Source organism: Neofelis nebulosa, chromosome 18 (genome assembly GCF_028018385.1).
Source record: "Neofelis nebulosa isolate mNeoNeb1 chromosome 18, mNeoNeb1.pri, whole genome shotgun sequence".
NCBI lineage: Eukaryota > Metazoa > Chordata > Mammalia > Carnivora > Felidae > Neofelis > Neofelis nebulosa.
In genome coordinates, this window is record NC_080799.1 from 45,683,335 (window position 1) to 45,703,882 (window position 20,548).

Here is a 20,548-nt window from a genome sequence, read left to right on the forward strand (position 1 = left end):
AAGTACGGATGACACATAATTTTTGTCAGAAAATTTGCATACAAGCTCTCCTGCATCAACACTTGACTCAGTATGTCTTTATGCCAGGAATGAGCACATAGTTGCAACTATAGCTTCAATGTTATTACATAAAGTAAGCTAAAATACATAAGATGTTTTCAGGGCAAATTCTTAACCCTAGTATTCTCAACCCTTTCTTTTCTCAACCCTAGTATTAAGTTTTGGATTCCAATGCTTCAAATACAAAATTAAGGAGCAAAACCAAATAAGAAGTCAATCTCATCAAAAAACAAAAAGAGAATCCAGAGACTGGTAGAAAATATTTGTAAAACACACACCTGTAAAGGACTGTTATCTACAATATGCCAAGTACTCTTCAAACTCAACAGTAAGAAAACAACCTGAGAGAAAAAATGGGCTATGACTTTAACAGATGCTTCAACAGAAAGATATACACATAATAAATAAGAATATGAGAACATGCTCTACCTCATATGTCACAAGGTAGATGCAAATAAAAACAACAGTGAGATACCACTACACCTGTTAGAATGCCAGAATCTAGGGCACTGATGACACCAAATGCTGTCGTGGATGTGGAGCCACAGAAACTTGAGGTGTCTGACTTCATTTCAGGTCATGATCTTGTGGTCTGTGGGCTCGAGCCCCGCATCGGGTTCTGTGCTGACAGTTCAGAGACTGGAGCCTGCTTCGGATTCTGTGTATCCCTCTCTCTCTGACCCTCCCCCATTCACGCTATGTCTCTGTCTCTATCTCTCGCTCTCTGATAAATAAATAAAAAAAACACATAAAAAAATAAGAAAAAAATGAAAGAAAACCGAGGTACATCCGGACAATGGAATATTATTCAGGGCTATAAAGAAATGAGGTATCAAGTTGTGAAAAATCATGGAGGAAAACCTAAACAGATGTTATTAGGTGGAAGAAGCCACTCTGAAAACGCTACATACACTATGAATCCAACTATATGACATTCTAGAAAAAGAATGATGATGGAGATAGTAAAAAAGTCAGTGACGGTCAAGGCTTAGGAAAGAGGGAGGTGGAGGGATGAATAGGTGAAGTACAGAGGACGTTTAGGGCAGTGAAACTAGTGGGTATGATAGCATAATGGTGGATACATGTCATCAAAAATTGTCCAATCCAACAGAATGTACAATCCAAGAGTGAACCCAAATGAAATCTATGGTATATCATACATAGGTTCCTAGTGTCAAAGACATATCCTGTGTGGGAGTCCACCCAGGATTTGGGGGGGTGGGAGGTTGGGAGCAGGGGCGCGTATGGTGTGGATTTTTGGTAATGGACCTTCTCTACCTGCTTCATTGGTTCCCAAGGACTCCCCTTTGGCCTACCTTTCAACTCACTGCAACCAATTAGGATTGCAAGGCTTACAAAAGTACTGGTCTTCTGTAACATTGCAAGACCTCATTATTCCTTAGGATATGAGGAAAAATGGCCCATTAATGGCATATTAAGCTTCAGTATAACTTTCTGTTAGATCTCTTCTGCAGGAAATAGGGCACATGGACTGAGGTACCCTATGTCCAAGCCTGAGTGGCCCTAAATCAGGACCCCGCTCTAAGGGTCTCTTGCAGAATGTGTTTGGCCACTAACCAGGCTGATAAATTCCCTCCTGATATATTGGCTGATTGTCTCAACAAATCTCCTCTGAATAAACCCAGCTTGCTGGAGGAAACACAGGTCATCCCTAACAAAGAGGATGCTGATATTCTTCCTTCCTCCTTACAGACTCAGGTTCCTCTAGCTGTAAGTGGGAGCGTCTCCTTCCTTCACTTCCCAGGTTAATGGCTATGATAATTGGAGCCAAGTGTCTCTGGTGAGTCTACCTTGGGACAGGGAGTTTAAGGAATATTCTCAAGCAGCTGCCAAAACTCCTTTTGTTTTAGGAAAATTCCCTGTCTTCTCTGGCCAGATATGGACTGCCCGTTTCCCCTTGTTGGTGGGAAAAAAAATATCTGCATCTGGTCATCTGTCTGAGCTGACAAGCTTTAGGACCAGAAAAGCTCTTTCTCTGCCTTCTGGGCTTTGACTTGCCTCCAGCCTTCCTGGAAGCGGGAGGATGGTCTCCCATCCCAGCCTTCCCCTCCCCCTTTTCCTGTTACTGCACCACCTTGGGTACTGCCTGCCTAACTGGTTCCTATACCATCCTGGGTGCCTCTGGCACCACTGGCTCCTCCTGTTGCCTTCACTGTCAAAGAACAAAGAGCACCCCCTTGGACTTTAAATGCTCACTTCAGATTCCCTACCAATGTCCCAGGTACAAATTGACAATGGGGAGCAAATTGGTTGACTTTTAATTGGGCACAGGTAGAAAAAACTCAGTATTTAAACTAAATTAAGTTTGTTGGTTTAATTAAGATAGACATGTCTTTGGAGTTGTCAGCATGAAATGTGAAACTTTACCAACACTTTCTAAAGGTCAAATAAGCTCCTGTTATCTCTGTGGCCATTTGTTAACAAAAGATGACTTGAAATGATGGTTAATGTCATCTGTCTCAAAGTTTTCATGAGTAATTGTTAAGATAGCTATCAAGAGCTTTGGTAACCTGAAACTTTATAGTTTTGCTAACTTAAGTGATAAATTGGGTTCAATTCATTGGTATCTAAGTATTTTCCAAATGAAATAAAATAAGAAAGCAATGTTTATGGAAGGTAGATTTGTGCTTTCAGCTTCTTATTGCACAAGCCTGAGGATACTTGGGTTTCTTGGTAAATATGCTTTGTGCCTTATTGAAAGATTCTACTATGGAAAAACCTCTGTTTTAAAATTTCAGATCTAGAAAAATTATGATGTAACAGTTCACAAATGGTCCCTACTTAGTTTTCACTGGAGACCTAGGTTTCTAAGAGTTAATATTCTTCTGCTAAATGTAATTAAATTTTATGGAAATGAGGAAAGCATCTCTGAATTTGTTTAAAAAAAGGTTGTAAAAGTTTTATGAGGGGAAATCTTTGGAAATGAATTTTATGTGCTGTTGGGACAAGGTTGAAATAAATGGATTTTAACAAGTACACTGGTATTAGATTGAAATTTTGCTTTTCTCTCTGTTAAAAAAGACAAAGGTTTCTTGGATTGTTGGTCGGCTCTTGATGAAAAAAATGTAAACAAAGTTGTTTTTTTTCTTCTCTTTTGTCTCCCTAGATAACCAAACTTTCTATGTTTTGTCTTTATCAGGTCTTTGGTTACTTAAAAAAGGTTAAAACTTCTCAATATATAAGGAGCTAAGTTTTACTCACAGCTATATAACCCTACATATTTCCTTTTAAAATCTTATTGCCACGTTGGCTAAATAAATAAGTTTTAAGTTTTATATTTAACCATAATCCTATTTAGACATGTACATTAGAACTTTCTGAGGGTTGGGATGCCTGAGTGGCTCAGTCGGTTAAGCATGCACCTTCACCTCAGCTCATGATCTCACGGTTTGTGAGTTTGAGCCCCGCATCAGGCTCTGCGCTGACAGCTCCGAGCCTGGAGCCTGTTTTGGATTCTCTGTCTCCTTCTCTCCCTTCCCCTCCCCCACCTGTGCTCTCTCTCTCTCTCTCTTTCTCTCAAAAATAAATAAATGTAAAACTCTCTGAGGGTTTTAACAATCTTCCTCATAATGTGAATTGTAAATGAAGTCCTTTTGACTAATTAGGCTTTTTTATTTGGTATGTTAAATTACTTGGAAAGAACTCTCAAACAAATAATTATAAACCTTAGGTTGTATTGCTTGGGTAAATGCTGCAAGTGTTCCAATATATATATGAAATTCTGGAAACTTTAATGTGCTTTGGTAATAAGGTCATCACTTGATATTCTGATTATTGAAGTGTTCTGTGTCACAGAAATAACTGAATTTTCTTGTCAAGGGCATTACAGTCATTTGTCATTTGCAAAATAAGTTTCATCTTCAAGGAGATTCATAAAAAGAACTTTAAAAAAAAACAAATACAGCTTTTTGTTATCTTCAAAGTCATAAAAGTGAAATGGGCAAGAATTTCTAGAACTAAAAAGCTACATTCAAACTGAACAAAAGATTAGCCACATGACACTAAATGAAGTGAAAAAAATATGATTTTTATGACTTTTGTTTGAAACGTTATTTGTTCTCTAATGTTTGCTCTTCCAGATTAGGAAGAGCTCATTCAGGCTCGAGGCTGAGCATGGAGTCTCCTTGGGGTTCTCTCTAACCCCCTCTCTCCCCTCTCCCTCTGCCTCTGCTCACTTCCCACAACTTGTACTCACTCTTTAAAAATAAAATAAAAAATTCCCAATGAAGCTCTGTCTGCCCACGGATCCTGTCCCTGTGCTATAAAAAAATCACATTTTTGCACCAAAGACATCTCAAGAATTCTTTCTTAGCCGTTCGCTCTCTCAAACCTTCAAAAAATTTTCACATTTCATCAAAAACATGTGTGAAATTGTGTAAATTAGAAATGGGAAACCTGACAAAATGGACACAGGATGTTTTGGTAGGGGCCGCTCTCCCACCCTACCATGGCAAATCAATTGTAGACACAACAGGAAGAGAAGGCCTTGACCTTACAAAGACTTGACCTTGCATGTGGATACTCATCTACTACTCCAGCCACAGGGAAGAAACTCTTTCCTCACCACCACCATCTCTGCAACAGCTCAGACAATGAGAAGCCACTGCATTTCAAACCCCCATTTTACTCCAGTGGACTTTTTATCAGCCTTTCCTACTTACCTCTTTTCTCCCTAAAAAGAGCATTCCCCTCCTTTGTTTCCTGTACTTGCTTATGGTTTTGCCACAACTTGTATGTCACAGATTACAATTCTGTTTCATTCCTCAATAAAAACATCTTCCTCTGGTAAAATAACCGGCGGTTTGTATTTTTAAGGCTGACAACTCTTGGTGATCAGAAGTGGGCTCCAGAGAAGACCCCAACTGCTCCAGAGCTGGCTAGCAAATAGGTGCAGTACCCATGGACATTTCTGAGCTGCTTTCATGCCTACCCTGGGGTTTTAAGGACAAGTTTTATCCTGGTTTCAAGCTACACACTTCCTGTCTCAGTTTTTCAGGATTTATTTGCGATCTATTACGATTTTTTTTTAAATCATCTCGATGGGTACTCATCTGAACTTCAGTCTAAAGGCACTGTGCTAGCTTTTGGTCTAATTCCTGTTTTGAATTAGACTGCTCCTAATGGAACTGGGCTAGCCCTCAGTCTGAGTCCTTTTCACAATCACACCTTTCCAGTCCGAACTGTGCTAGTTGGAATAGTGAAGGCCTTTGTTCCTGTTTCCCTCTGCAACTGGATTGTTCCCATTGGAACACTGCTGGTTGGAACTGTGTTATCTTTCAGTCTATGATCTGTTTGGGGCCCGACTGTTCTCTCTGGAACTGTGCTGGCCTTGGGTCTGATTCCTTCTGGAAACAGGCAATCCCTGAAAAATTTCTAAGAAAGGGGATCTCAGACATCAAAATGCTTTGAGGGCATCCTGCCTACTGGGACTCTGGATGGTTTTATGTTTAAAAACTATGGCCCCTCTCTGTACGCACGTTTATAAATGAATAGACTGACTGAACCAGAAATAATTTAGAACTTCAATGACCATAATGGGGAACTTTTGGTCATCTCAAACTTAATTTTCGCAAAGCTAAATTGAACAACTATGGTTCTAAATTTGACAAAACTGAATGAGAAGCCTATTTCAATAGGTATTTTGAAGATTCCAAATGCTATCAAGAATCAAAAATTACATCTCTCCAAATACAATTTACAACCTAAATGATGCAAGCATAGATTGAAAAGACAAAACGGGGCTTCTGAGTCCTCTTCTTCCCTTCCCCCACCTTCTCTGTCTACAGACAGGAGGCAACAACATTGTGCTTAGGCCACAGCTCAAGCCCTGCCTCTTGTGTCCATCTTCCTCTGACATAGTGTGTAAGGCCAAGACTAAAGCCTCAGATTTTTCTTAAGGCTCCTTTCCTGTTGTTTTGTTTTGATTTGTTTTTTTTTTTTTTAATTTTTTGAACGTTTATTTATTTTTGAGACAGAGAGAGAAAAAGCATGAATGGGGGAGGGTCAGAGAGAGAGGGAGACACAGAATATGAAACAGGCTCCAGGCTCTGAGCTATCGCCACAGAGCCCGGCGTGGGGCTTGAACTCATGGACCACGAGATCATGACCTGAGCCAAAGTCGGACACTCAACAGACTGTGCCACCTAGGCGCCCCTGTTTTGATTTGTTTTCATCTCGGTTGTAATGTACCCAATTGGCAGCTCAAAGACCAACTCCAGCATCCCTTCCAGGCCAATAGCCAAGTTTTTCAGCTTCCTATGACTATCTGGGGGCAATTGAGTGACAAATTTGTCATTTTAAATCATCTCAGCTTCAGGGGTATCAGGGGAAATAGCCATATATTTAAAGAGAGCCTCCTCAACCTCTCTAGGAAGGCCATCGGGTCCATTTTGTGTTTGTAAAATAGTGGCTACTTTAACACAATTTAAGGGTTTAACCTTAGACCTCCTTAATGTCTCTAAAGCACAAGCTTGGAAGTGGTGGCAATACCATTTCTTAATGGGATGGTCATAGTCCCAGGTAGGATCTTGGGATGTAATTACCTGGGTCCCAAGGAAACTGAAAGTTACCTATAGGGTCTTCAACCCCATGATAATTAATGAGTTGTTTTTTATCTTTTTCTTTCAAAAATTATGGATCGAAATCATCCCAACTTTTCAGAATGCATCCCACAGGAGGATTGGCTTTGGTTGGGGAAATGCCCATCTATAGGGAAAGGAGGAAGAGGCATCCCTTAACTTAATTTTCCATAGCTGGCCAGGAGAAGCCTCCTGTCCTGACCCTGATAGTTGGACAGGAGAAGAAGCCTTATCTCCTGGCCCTGCATTTTGTCTGGCTATTTGACTGGCAGCCAAAAGCTCTGTCAGTCTCATGAGATGCTGGGAGCAGTCACTCTTATCCAGGCTTGACCCTACCTCCCAGAATTGACCTTGTCTTCCCTGATTTCTCCTATCCCTCTCTTTTCCACCTGCAGGACTTTGGGGGTATCGACTACGACCAAGAAATAATTCCCTGGTTGTAGAAGGATGCACTAATATTATTTTGGCCCAAGAGTAATCGACTTTACAAATATATTTTAATAGGCTTGCGAAAACCATATTTTTTTTAGGATAAAATAAGCTGCCAAGAGGGCTAAAAGGGCCAAAGTACAGGTCTATTTCCTTGCCTTTTTCAGCAGTGCCCACAGATATACGTTCCAGCCATTTAGAGTATCTAGGTTGCTACAAATTGGCAGACACTAGGCTAAGTGTAGCAAATCGGCTCCTATGTATTCTAGAACACGCCCTGTATATATTATGGTCATCAAACGGGCATGCTGTTCTGCTCTTTTCGTTAAAATCACATTTTTACACCTTTTGGGACAGACAAAAGTGGGGACAAAACTTTGCTTACCTTTTTTCTTTTCTTGTTTCTCAAAAGCATACCGACAATCCAAGAAACCTTTGCTTTTGTAACAGAGACTAGGACAGAATTTTAATCTTATACCACTGTATTTTAAAATCCATTTATTTGAACCCTAGTCCATCCTGAGCACATATGAAATTTATTTCCAAAGATTTACCTTCACAAACCTTCTACAACTTTCTTTTGCTTTCAGATTGTGACTTAAGCCCTTTTTCTCCAAACAACCTGTCTCATTTGGGACAAAATTACTTTCTTTTACCATCAACAAACATGTATTCCCATTCCTTATATCTTTCTTACATATCTCCTACTTTTCTTCATAATAACTTTCTTATCTTTATCCATCTTCATTACATTAAGCAGAATTTTAACTCTTACAAACCTTAGTCTCCAGTGAAAACTAAGTAGTAACCAAGTACAAACTGTTACAGCAGAATTCTGCAGATGGCAAATTTATCAATTAAGCAAAAGCATGTTTTCCGAAAGACCCAAATATCCTTTGTTTCTGTGCAATAACAAGTCAAAAGCACAAACCTATGTTTATCAATCAAAGCTTTAGCACTTTGTCTTGTTTGAAAAAGACCTAGATGTCCAATGAATTCAATTTCAATTTATCATCCTAGCAAAACTTATATATTTCAGGTTACCAAAGACTTTCAAAGCTATCTTCAAAATTACCCATGAAATCTTTGAGAAAGAATTAACCATCATTTTATGTTACCATCATTTTGCTAACAAATTGCAACATAGATAACATGAGCTTATTTGAACTTTAGTAAATCTAGATAGAATAAAGTTTTATATTTAGTGCTGACAACTCAACTTTTAATTAAGCCAAAAAACTTAAATTTGTTTACATACCTAATAAATTTCTCTTGAATCCATTAAAAAGACACTCAATGTGTTCCCTATTGTCAGTTTTTACCTGGGACACTGGTTGGGAGATCTGAAGTGGGTGGCCCAAGGGAATGCTCTTCACTCCCTGACATTAGAGGGTGGGAGGGGAAACCAATGGTGCCTGAGGCATTGAGGATGCCAGTTATGCAGGCCTCACCCAAGGTGGTGCAGAAACAGGAAGTGGGAGAAGGCAGAAGAGGCCAGATTCTGCCTAAAACCCAAAGGCAGATAAAAGCCTAGAGGGCAGAGAGAGGTCTCCTGGTCCTAAAGTCTGTCAACTTGAACAGTTGAGCAGACGCCAGTTTTTTTTTTCCACCAACAAGTGGAATTAGACAGTCCATGTCAGGACAGAGAAGACAGAGAACTTCCACTGATTAAAAGGAGTTTTGGCAGCGGCTTGGGAATATTCCTGAAAGCCTCCATTCTGAGGGAGACCAACAAGAGACCGTTAGCTCTAACCACCATAATCATTGACCCAGGAAATGAATGAGAGAGTAACCCCCACATACAGTTACAGTAACCGGAATGTATTAGGAAAAACAGTAAAAGGGTGTTAGATTCCCATTTGTTAGGGATTGCCTGTGTCTTTTTGTTTCCCCAGCACCCTGGGTTAGGTTTTGGAACACTTGTATATATTGCTCACGGTTGTCTGCAAGTTTGCTCAGGTCCTCTTATTTGCTTAGAATATTGCAACGAAAATGGACCCTTAATGGGACCAAATTCACCTTGAAGCATTTTAGTCAATAGATACATTGAGTGTGCCTTCCTTTCGAGGGGAAGATATTTCATCTCTGACAATCCTGGATAAGGAGGGCATGAGGGTCTAACAGGTGGCTTTTCCTGAGAAGAGCCCTCAGAGGGCAAGTCTGCAAGAACTTGCTTTTCTCAGTGCCTTTCAGGGCCAGAAGGTTGGCACCTAACTTACAACTCTTACATAAGGAAATTTTGACCATTTACCCTCTCTTTAACAATATAGATATAATTTTAAGATAGTACTGATTGAATGCCTCCCTCAGGAGACCAGGAATCTCTATTCTACAAGAGGATCCTTTGAAGGATTTTCTAAAATAATGTGCAGATACTCTGAACTTGAGATCCTCGACCTATAATTTGACAACAGTAACCAAAATAGCAAAAAGGGGAAACAAATGATTCTTTGGCACCTTTTCTGTGCTGTGTCTGTGCTGGTCCTATAGCTGAGTCTGGAGGTACTGATCATTTATTCCTATTGGATCAGCTACCATCCTCTTTATGGGCAAAATCTTCAACTGATATTGGCAGAATCCACAGTGTACCTCCCGTGAAGATTCAAGCTGACCTTGCAAAACTTCTCCATAGTATTAATATATTTTAAATTCAGAAGACCTTCAAGGCATCAACATCATAATAGAATGTAACAAGGCTCATGGTCTCATGATCCTCTGCAGTAGTCCATATAACACCTCTATTATACCTGTGAGAAAACCCAACTGCTGTGGATAGTATTTTGTCTAGGACTTCCGAGAAAGAAACAGCACTGTCATCCCTCGACATCCCCTTCTTCCCAAACCTCACACTCTACCAACATCCACTCTTCCTGAAAGCAACGTTTTCACTCTACACGACCCATGTGGTGTAGATTTTAGCATTCTAGTTGATAAGGATAGCCAGTATCTTTTTACCTTGACACGCAGGGAATGACAATGCATCTGGACTGCGACCTCCCCGGGTTCCACAGAGTGCTGCACGTTTCCCACAAACCTTAAAGGCTGATTTGGATGATGGAAAGTGTTTTTGCAGGCTCGACTTTGTTACAGTGTGTAGATGATTTGCGTCTCTGCTCCCCGGCTCGTGCCTCTTCACACGAAGACAGCACCCCCCTGGGAAAACTTCTGGTTTTAAAATGCCCATAAAGCCTCCAAAGAAAAACTACAGTTTGCTCAAACTCAGGTTAGGTATTCAGCTCACCTGTTCTCAGAACAAGGCCGCCATCTAGATCCACGCACACTCAAGGCATCCACAATCTCTCACAACTTAAATCTAAGAGCCAATTACAAAGCTTTCTTGGACTGGCTGTCTACTCTCAAAAATGAATTCCAAACATCTCTCTTAAGGCTCAGCTCAATGCAGGCTTTCAGACACCTGGGAAATACCTGAAAAGTAAAAAAAAAAAAAAATTAGTCCTTACTTCAAAAGCAACATTAGCGTTAGACACAAAGGGATTGTGATGAAAGGTTTAGGGAGAAAATATGTGATTTCATGGTGCTCTACCCATGGTCCTGTACCCTCATGTCTCATCAAATTATACCCTTTAACTTGAGGCTTTGTTATATGTAAATTATACCTCATTAAAGAGAGTTTCAAAACGTAAAATACTAGAAGCAAATGTTGCAAAGTTCCTTTCAAATCCTGAAGTGCATTGGTGATATGAGTCTGCCTGCCCATGTCTCAAAAATCCAAAATAATAAAACACTTAAAAAATTAATAATAGCAGAGTAAGCGGATCCTGAGCTCACCTTGTCCCATGTGTTCAACTACATAATATCCACACCCAAGTCCATGAAACAGAGAGCAATCCAAAGACTGGCAGAAGAAACTCCACACCTAAATAGAGAGAACCTGCATTAGAAAGGTTACGAAGGCCAGAAAGGTAGAGTCTGGCTGCCTGCAGAATGGGCAGAGAACGTGAGCCCTCACACCATGGAGCTCACACAGTGAAGACCAATCTCCATAACATTTGGCATTAAAACCCAGAGGGGCTGAATTCCCTTGAGTTTAGATCCTGGAGGTTTGGAGGTCAGCTGGCCCAGCACTGGGTGATAGAGGAGGATGAGTGATAGCCAGGTACCTGCCTGTGTAGAGAGGCAATGTAAACATGGCATTTTACACAATGCAGAGGCAACAGGAGACAGATGCATTCATGCTGATTACTGAGTGTGTTGGGGGACTTATCCAACAATGAGGGAGCTCACAGACACCATTCTTCTCCCCCAGCCTCCCAGAATAAGCATAGAAGCACCCACCAGAGGGCGAGGCTGCACAGACACTTGTTAACTAACCCATTAGCAGCGCGCCAGTCCCAAGGGTTCACAGGAGGACTCATCACACCAAGTCTGCTGGTCTCAGGGCAAACATTCTTAAAACCACAAGGGCACCCTATCCAACAAGCTGCATGCATAGCTGCCACAGCACGCTGTGCACATCTGCACCTCACCCAGCTCTGCATATCTAGGTAAACTCATCTGTCACACCCAGCCACATATCCCCAGGCACAGACATGCTCTGTGCATATCCTCAAGCCCCTAGCTTCCACCGCTGGTCCACAGCCCCCAGCCACCAAAGGACATCAGGAAATCTGGCATAGGACTAGTAGCTCTGTGCAATTTTGCTAACACTCCTGCACTGGTCCCAAGTTACTCAGCGGGCATACTACCTCACAGCTGGCTTGCCTGAGTCCCACTGACACTACTGAGTGTAAGCTCAGCCCACAACAGGCATGCAATCAGTGCGGACATCTACACTAAAAGGAAAAGTAACACAGACACAACAGCATGGAATGAGCAATACCCATGCGATATCCTCCTGAAGGTCCAGGTCCTATAAATGGATATGTGCACTATTGAGGACTCCAGGACCTCTTTTTCATACCGTCGTTAATTTCAAGATCAAGAGGCACAGCTAACTTTCTTAACACAGAGAAATAGAGCCCGAGAGACAGACAAAATGGACACACAGAGATGTTTACCCACAATGAAAGACCTAGTCAAAGTCACAGTGAGAGATCAAAGCCAAACAGATATAAATAACATACCTGATACTGAATTTAAAGCAATGATCACAAGGATACTCACTGGAGTTGTGAAATGAGTAGAAGAGTGAGACCCCTGACATAGAGATAAGATATAACACAGTACACATTGAGGACACAATAAAGGGGAAACAAGCTAGCTGGAATGAACAGAGGGATGGAAGAAGCAGCCGAACAAACTAGCGACCTCGAAGACTGAGTGATGGCAATTAATCACACTGAACCAAAGAGAGAGCACAGAATTCTGCAACGTGAGATGAGACTAAGGGAACTAGTGACTACAAGAAAGATAATAATATTCATATTGTAGGACTCCCAGAAGGAAGAGAATTTGGGGCTGAAAATTTATTTGAGGAAATAATAGCTGAAAACGTCCCTAATTGGGGGAGGGAAACAAATATCCACATCCAGGAGATTAAAGAACTCCCATCAACATCAACAAAATCAGGCCAACACACAAACATAATATAACCAAACTTGCAAATCACAGTGACATTAAAGAAAAACTCTTAAAAGCAGCAAGACAAAAGACCTTAACTTAGAAGGGAAGACCCATAAGGCGAGCTACCCGATTTCTGAACAGAAACTTGGCAAGCCAGAAGCTAGTGACATCACATATTCAAAGTGGTGAATGGAAAAATCAGCAGCCAACAATATTCTACCCAGCAAGGCTATCCTTAAACATGGAAGGAGACACAGACTTTCCCAAACGAAAACTAAAGGAGTTTGTACCACTAAACCCTTCCTGCAAGAAATACTAAGAGGGATTATTTGAGTGGAAAGGAGAGACCAACAGTGACAGTCTAGAGGTAGAAGACACAAATCAAGTAAAAAATGAATATGTATGCAAAAAAATCAGTTAAGGATCTCAGAGAAATGAATTCGAATTGTAATAACGTCTACCAAAAACCTAGGGAGGAGAAAATAATGGGTGCGAAGTTAAATGACCATCAACTTAATACAAACTGCTACATGCAGAAGAGGTTATGTAAACACATAACAGTAACCATATACTAAAACCAATCATAAATATGCTAAGAATAGAGATAAGGAAATCAAAATATATCACTAAAGAAAATAAGCAAAACATGAAAGAAAGGCAAGAAAGGATCAGAGAAAATCATTAGAAACCACAACAAAACAGGCAATAAAATGGCAATACGTACATCCATATCAATCATTACTTTGAAGGTAAATGGAGTGAATGCTCCAATCTAGAGACGTAGGGTGTAAGAATGGATGAAAAAACAAAACAGATTTATATGCCTATAAGTGACCCACTTACACCTCAAGAATGATAGTGAGAGAATAGAGAAACATTGCACACATTAATGTCAAATGAAACCTGGAGTACCAATACTTGTATTAGAAAAAAATACACTTAAAAAAAGTACATAACAAGAGACAGAGGAGGACACTGTATAACAGTAAAGGGTACAATCCAAAAAGAAGATATAACAAGTGTAAATATATCCCACAATTCAGTGGGATTTATTCCCAAGCTGCAAAGGTGGTTCAATATTTGCATATCAACCAATGTGACACAATACATCAACAGGAGAAAGGATAAGGACCATATGAACGGGGCACATTGGTGGCTCAATCCTTTAACAGTCTGACATCAGCTCAGGTCATGACTTCATAATTCGTGAGTTCGAGTCCCATGTCAGACTCTGTGCTGAAAGCTCAGAGCCAAGAGCCTCCTTCGAATTCTGTGTCTCCCTCTCTCTCTGCCCCTCTCCTGCTTACGCTCTGTCTCTCTCAAGATTAATAAACTTTAAAAGAAAAGAACCATACTGTCATTTCAATACATGCATAAAGGAGCATTTGACAAAGTACAACATCCACTCAGGATTATAACCCCCTAAACTAGGTTTACAGGAAACATATATCAATGTAATAAAGGTTATCTATGAAAACCCTGCAGTTATAATCAACCTTAATGGGGAAAATCTGAGAGGTTTTCCTGTAAGGTCAGGAAGAAGACAAGGATGTTTACTATTACCACTTTTAATAAATTACTGGAAGTCCTAGCTACAGCCAGCAGACAAACTAAACTAAACTAAACTAAACTAGTCTAAACTAAACTAAAATAAAAACAACTCCGAATGTGGAGGAAGTGAAACTTTAACACTTTGCAGATTACATGACACTATATATAGAAAACCCTAAAGAGTCCACCCAATAACTGCTAGAACTGCTAGAATGAATTCAGCAATGTCACAGGATACAAATCACTGTACAGAAATTTGTTGTATTTGTAGAACACAATACTGAAGCAGTAGAAATAGAAATTAAGAAAACAGTCCTATTTACACTTGTACACCAAATAATAAGATATCTATGAATAAATCTAAACAAACTTGTGAGTGACCTATACTCTGAAAAGTATAAAACAGTGATGAAATTCAAGATGACACAAAGAAATGGAAGGACATTGCATACTCATGGGTCGGAAGTACAAATATAGTGAAAATGTCTATATTTAGCAAAGCAATTGACACAATTAATGCAATTTCCATCAAAATACCAACAACACTTTTCACAGAACTAGAACAGTCCTAAAATGTGTATGGAACCACAAAAGACCCCAATCTTCGGAGTGAACAACCTTTATGTGAAGTGGTAATTATGGATGGCATTATGCCTCTGGATCTTCTGCTCCAAAACATGGTAACTCTGGCCTAAGCATTTGAACAAACGTTAGACATATCCAAATCAAGGATCATTCTACAAAATACATTCTACACACGTACACTCAAAACTTTGCAGATTATGTAAAATATGGAAAAATCTAAAAATTGTCATGGCCATGTGGAGCCTAAGGAGACAGGATGACTGTAATGTGCCAGCTGAGATGAGTCTGGGACAGAAGTTAAACCCGAAGAAATCTGAATACAAATATAAACTTTAGTTAATACTACCATATCTCACAGGATATTGATTGTGATCATGTATCAACTCATATAATATCAATAGTCAGAAAACAGTCTGTTGTATGTAGAGACTCAATAATATCTTCCCAATTTTTCTGGTAACTAGAAACCCATCACGAATGAAAAGATTATTAGTAATCATGGTTTTATATTTGCAACACATGATATTATATGACTAGTTCTAATATTAGTTACTAGTGATGGACATGTACCTATTCTTGTTGTTCTTACTATTGCTTAAATAATAGGATTCATGGTAGAGAAAACTGAATGCATGATAAACACTTCATAGAAACATCTACTTTACATATTTTAGGATAATAACACACGTGTATACCACTGTATTATGTGGTATGTAAATTAAGTGTTTTTCTGATCTTGAACGAGCATGTCATTGAATGGCTTTCCATAAACGTGGTTATCCTGGATAATGAATGATACACAGATATTACAGGATATACTTCACTTCATGCCTGAACATTGTGAAAACTAAAAATGTACACATGGCCAGATGAATCATTGTGACTGGCTCACTGATTGTAAAGAATCCTTGGTTTAATATTTTCACACATATTTTTTTTATCAGGAATACAAGAGAATCAAATGTTTCCAAATCAAAGAGATATCCAAAGACTGGAAGAACAATAGGGAATTCAAGGGTTTCAGAACGATAAGATGTGACCATGAAGTGGCAGTCACAAGCAAGCAGCTTTTTGTGGTCCACTTTGACAGGTTTGCATGAGGATATGTGACTTGCCAAAGGGTAAGTCCCGGAAGTACCACAGGGAAAGACAACGCTTTAGGGAGAGGTGACTTGGAAAGTGTGTTTCTGTGCCTAAATGATGGCTCAGCAACCTCGCTGGGGGTCCCTGGGTGAAAGACATCAAAAGGCCAAGAGTAACCTAGACTCACAAAGATCTTAGTAACACAGATCAAAGTAACTTAGAGCCACAAAGATCTCAGAGCCACAGAGTTTATCTTCCTCTATGATTAGGAGATAGTTACAGTTTCACAGGATATGATCAACAGGCCGGCAGTAGATGGCTAAAATATTCTTTAGGGCTATACATTTAATAAAAAATGTATACATAAAATTTGGCTTTGGAATGTTAAGAAAAATCCCAGGCCCATCATGGAATTACTTACGTTAAGGCCACATGTCACTAAACCTAATTTCATTCCTGTAGGACTGTAACCTTTAACCAGTCAGCAAAGAATTTCTTAGCCAGTGCTGGAAATATAGCTCATAGATCCTTGCCATTCCCCTCAGAGAGGCAGTCTTCCCTAAATAAGGTATTCCATGCCACTAATTTTTTTAAGGTTTTTAATTTTGAGAGAGAGAGAGAAAGAGAGCACATGCAAGGGAGGGGCAGGACAAGAGGGAAAGAGAATCCCACAACCAAGAGGTCATGATCGGATACAGGATCAAGAGTCAGACACTTAACCAAGCCATCCAGGTACCCCGAGACTGTGGAGTTTCAAAGGTTAGAAGCCTTGGCTGGGATATAGCCCTGAGGACACTGGCCTACTCCTGAAGAGAAGGCATCAAACAACTTGCAGGCAGATGGCATGGAAACAGTGATCTGTACAAAGCCTGGAGCACACAGTGGGGAGATTATACACTCATCATGGAGAACATCCCTGAGAAGCAGTGTTCACAATGAGGGGACAAAGAGCTAAGACAGTGGAGCTGGGTGGGGCTATTTCCCTGCTCTTCCCCCTGCCCCCTGCCCCCCAGCATAAACACAGAGCTGTCTGCTGGAAACAAGGCAGTTCCCACGCTGGCTGCCTAAGCTGCTTACAGCAACCCCACCTTCCTGTGCTCTGGCAAGACTGGCCTTCTAGGTCATTCAGTGTTGCCTCAGTCCCAATGGAGCTGGCCCCTTCCCCAGAAGACCAGGTGAAGCCCATGACCATACCACCTCTCTTGACCAAAGAGTTGTGCAGGGCTTCACTTCTAGTAGCAGTCATTTCAAGTCTGATTTAGCAAGCAGATCAGAGAAGACCTAGATAAGACTCACCACATTCTGGCAAAGGACCCTACCTTTCCCATACAACTGACCTGAAGGATAGTGCAGCCAGAACACAAAACAGTGCATGCAACACACACCACAAACACTCCGTGATGTGCCCGCCCCTGGACATTGGATGACCTCCTCTTCATAAAACCATTCAACTCACAGGCAGGTAACACAATGAGCTTTGGTAACACAGAGATGGCAAATACTCAACCAAAATTCCAAGACAAGAGGAAGGCATCCCAAATGAAAGAACAAGATAAGGTCATGGGCAGAAAAATGGAGGGAACACTTCCAAACTCATTCTATGAAGTCAGCATGGCCTTGAGTCCAAACTGGACAACGACCCCACTAAAAAGGAAAACTACAGACCAATTTCCCTGATGACCATGGATGCAAAAAATCTCAACAAAAAGTGGCAAACTGGATCCAACAACACATAAAAAGAATTAACACAATGAGGCGGATTTTATTCCTGGGATGCACAACCGATTCAATATCTGCAAATCAACTGATGTGATATATCACATTGATAAGAGAAAGGATAACAACCACATGATCCTCTCAATAGATGCAGAATAAACGTTTGACAAAATGCAGCAGTATCCTTTCTTTTTTTTTCAACGTTTTTTTTTAATTTTTTTTATTTTTGGGACAGAGAGAGACATAGCATGAACGGGGGAGGGGCAGAGAGAGAGGGAGACACAGAACCGGAAACAGGCTCCAGGCTCCGAGCCATCAGCCCAGAGCCTGACGCGGGGCTCGAACTCACGGACCGCGAGATCGTGACCTGGCTGAAGTCGGACGCTTAACCGACTGCGCCACCCAGGCGCCCCAGCAGTATCCTTTCTTGATGAAAAAAAAAAACTCATGAAAGGAGGGATAGAAGGATCTGGCCTCAATGTGAGAATGTCCAGATATGAAAGTACCACAGCTAATAACATCTTCAATGGGGAAAAACTGAGAGCTTTCCCCCTAAGGTCAGGAACACGACAGGGATGTCCATTCTCAGCACTGTTATTCACCATTCTGTTGGAAGTCCTAGCCTCAGCAATCAGACAACAAAAAGAAATACAAGGTGTCCAAGTTGGCAAGGAGGGGTCAAATTTTCCCTCCTCACAGATATGATACTCTCCGTGGAAAATCCAAACGACTCCACCAAAAAACTTCTAGGACTGATACAGGAATTCAGGAAAGTCTCAGAATATAAAACCAACATACAGAAGTTGATTGCATTTCTATACACCAATAATGAATCAACAGAAAGAAAATTAAGGAATTGATCTCATTTACAATTGCACTGAAATGCATAAAATACCCAGGGATAAATCTAACCAAAGAGGTAAAAGATCAGTACATTAAAACAATAGAGGTGCACCTGGGTGGCTCAGTCGTTTAAGTGCCAACCTCAGTTCAGGACATGATCCCGCGTTTGTGGGTTTGAGTCTTGTGATGGTCTCTGTGCTGACAGCTTGGAGCCTGGAGCCTGCTTCAGATTCTGTGTATCCCTCTCTCTGCCTCTCCCCTGCTCACGGGCTCTTGCTCACTCACTCACTCTCTTAAAAATAAATAAACATTAAAAAAATTAAAAGAACAAACCATACAACATCTATGAAAGAACTTGAAGAAGACACAAAGAAATGGAAAAAATCCCATGCTCATGGATTAGAAGAACAAATATTGTTAAAATGTCAATACTACCCAAAGCAATGGACAAATTCAATGCAATTCCTATCAAAATAACACCAGCTTTCTTCCAGAGCTAGAGCAAACAATCCTAAAATTTGTATGGAACCAGAGAAGACCCCAAAGAGCCAAAGTAATGTTGAAAAAGAAAAAAAACAAACCTGGAGACATTACAATTCTAGACTTTATGGTGCATCAGAAAGCCACAATCATCAAGACAGTATGGGACGGGCACAAAAACAGACACATAGATCAAAGGAACAGAATAGGGAACCCAGAAATGGACCCTCAAAATTATGGCCGACTAAGCTTTGACAAAACAGGAAAGAATATCCAAAGGAAAAAAAAAAAAGAGTCTCTTCAGCACATGGTACTGGGAAAAATGGACAGTGAGAAGAATGAACCTGGACTATGTTCTTAAACCTCGGGGTCTCTCTCTCTCTCTCTCACACACACACACACACACACACACACACACACACACACACACCTCAAAATGGATGAAAGATCTAAGTGTAAGACAGGAGACCATCAAAATCCTAGAGGAGAGAAAAGGCAACCTACCTCTTTGATCCTGACTGCAGCAACATCTTTCTTGTCACGTCTCCAGAAACAAGGGCAATAAAAACAAAAAGGAACTATTGAGATCTCAAGATAAAAAGCTTCTGCATAGCAGAGAACACAATCAACCAAACTAAAAGGAAACTTAATGGAATTGGAGAAGATATTTTCAGGTGACATATCAGATAAAGGGTTACTATCCAAAATCTATAAAGAACATATCACACTCAACACCCAAAAACCAAATAACCCAGTGAAGAAATGGGCAAAAGACATGAAGAGACACTTTAATAAAGATGACATCCATATTGGTCATACATGAAAAGATGCTCAACCTCGCTCATCATAAGTGAAATACAAATCAAAACCACAATGAGATATCCCCTCACACCTATCAGAATGGCTAAAATTAACATCTCAGGAAATGACAGATGTTGGAAAGGATGCAGAAAAAGGGAACGCTTTTGCAATGCTGGTGGGAATGCAAAGTGGTGTAGCCACTCTGGAAAATAGTATGGAGATTCGTTACAAGAAACAACAAAATAACTACACTACGACCCAGCAATTGCACTCATAGGCATTTATCCAAGGATACACTAACGCAGACTCGAAGAGGCACATGCACTCCAATGTTTATAGCAGCATTATCAACAATAGCTAAATTATGCAAAGAGCCCAAATGACCATTGAGAGATGAATGGATAAAGAAGATGTGGTATATTCATACAGGGGAATATTACTCGGCAATCAAAAAGAGTGGAATCTTGCTATTTGCAACAAGGTGGATGGAACCAGACTTTATTATGCTAACCATAATATCTCAGAGAAAGACACACATCATATGATTTCTCTCATCTGTGGAATTTAATACACTGATGAACATAGTGAAAGGAAAGCAAAAATAAGATACAAACAGAGAGGGAGTCAAATGATAAGAGACTATTAAATAGAGGGAAGAAGCTCAGGACTCCAGAAAAGTTTCTGAACAGGGGTATGGGCTAAATAGGTGATGGGCACTCGGGGAACGGGCACTTGGGATGAGTACTGGATATATTTTGTAATTGATGAATCACTAAATTCTAATCCTGAAACTGTATTCCACTATAAGGTAACTAACTTGGGCTTAAATTTTAACAAAGAAGAAGTATAAAAATAAGTAAAGAAATGTACTACCAGTC

General features: G+C 40.3%; 1 protein-coding gene and 1 long non-coding RNA gene across 3 annotated transcripts in view; one reads left to right on the plus strand and one right to left on the minus strand.

The window, feature by feature from the left end:
- The window catches only part of IL9R (interleukin 9 receptor), a 218,714-nt gene that overhangs the window by 168,122 nt on the left and 30,044 nt on the right, over nt 1-20,548 (plus strand). The gene's annotated exons all lie outside the window — the stretch shown is intronic.
- LOC131500679 (uncharacterized) overlaps nt 1-20,548 on the minus strand; it is a 47,798-nt gene that overhangs the window by 20,005 nt on the left and 7,245 nt on the right. For both annotated transcript variants that reach the window (XR_009256422.1, XR_009256421.1), the window contains exons 3-4: nt 10,878-10,965; nt 10,330-10,514 (exon numbers count right to left, since the gene is read on the minus strand). This is a non-coding gene — a long non-coding RNA (uncharacterized LOC131500679). The remainder of the gene's footprint in view (nt 1-10,329; nt 10,515-10,877; nt 10,966-20,548) is intronic.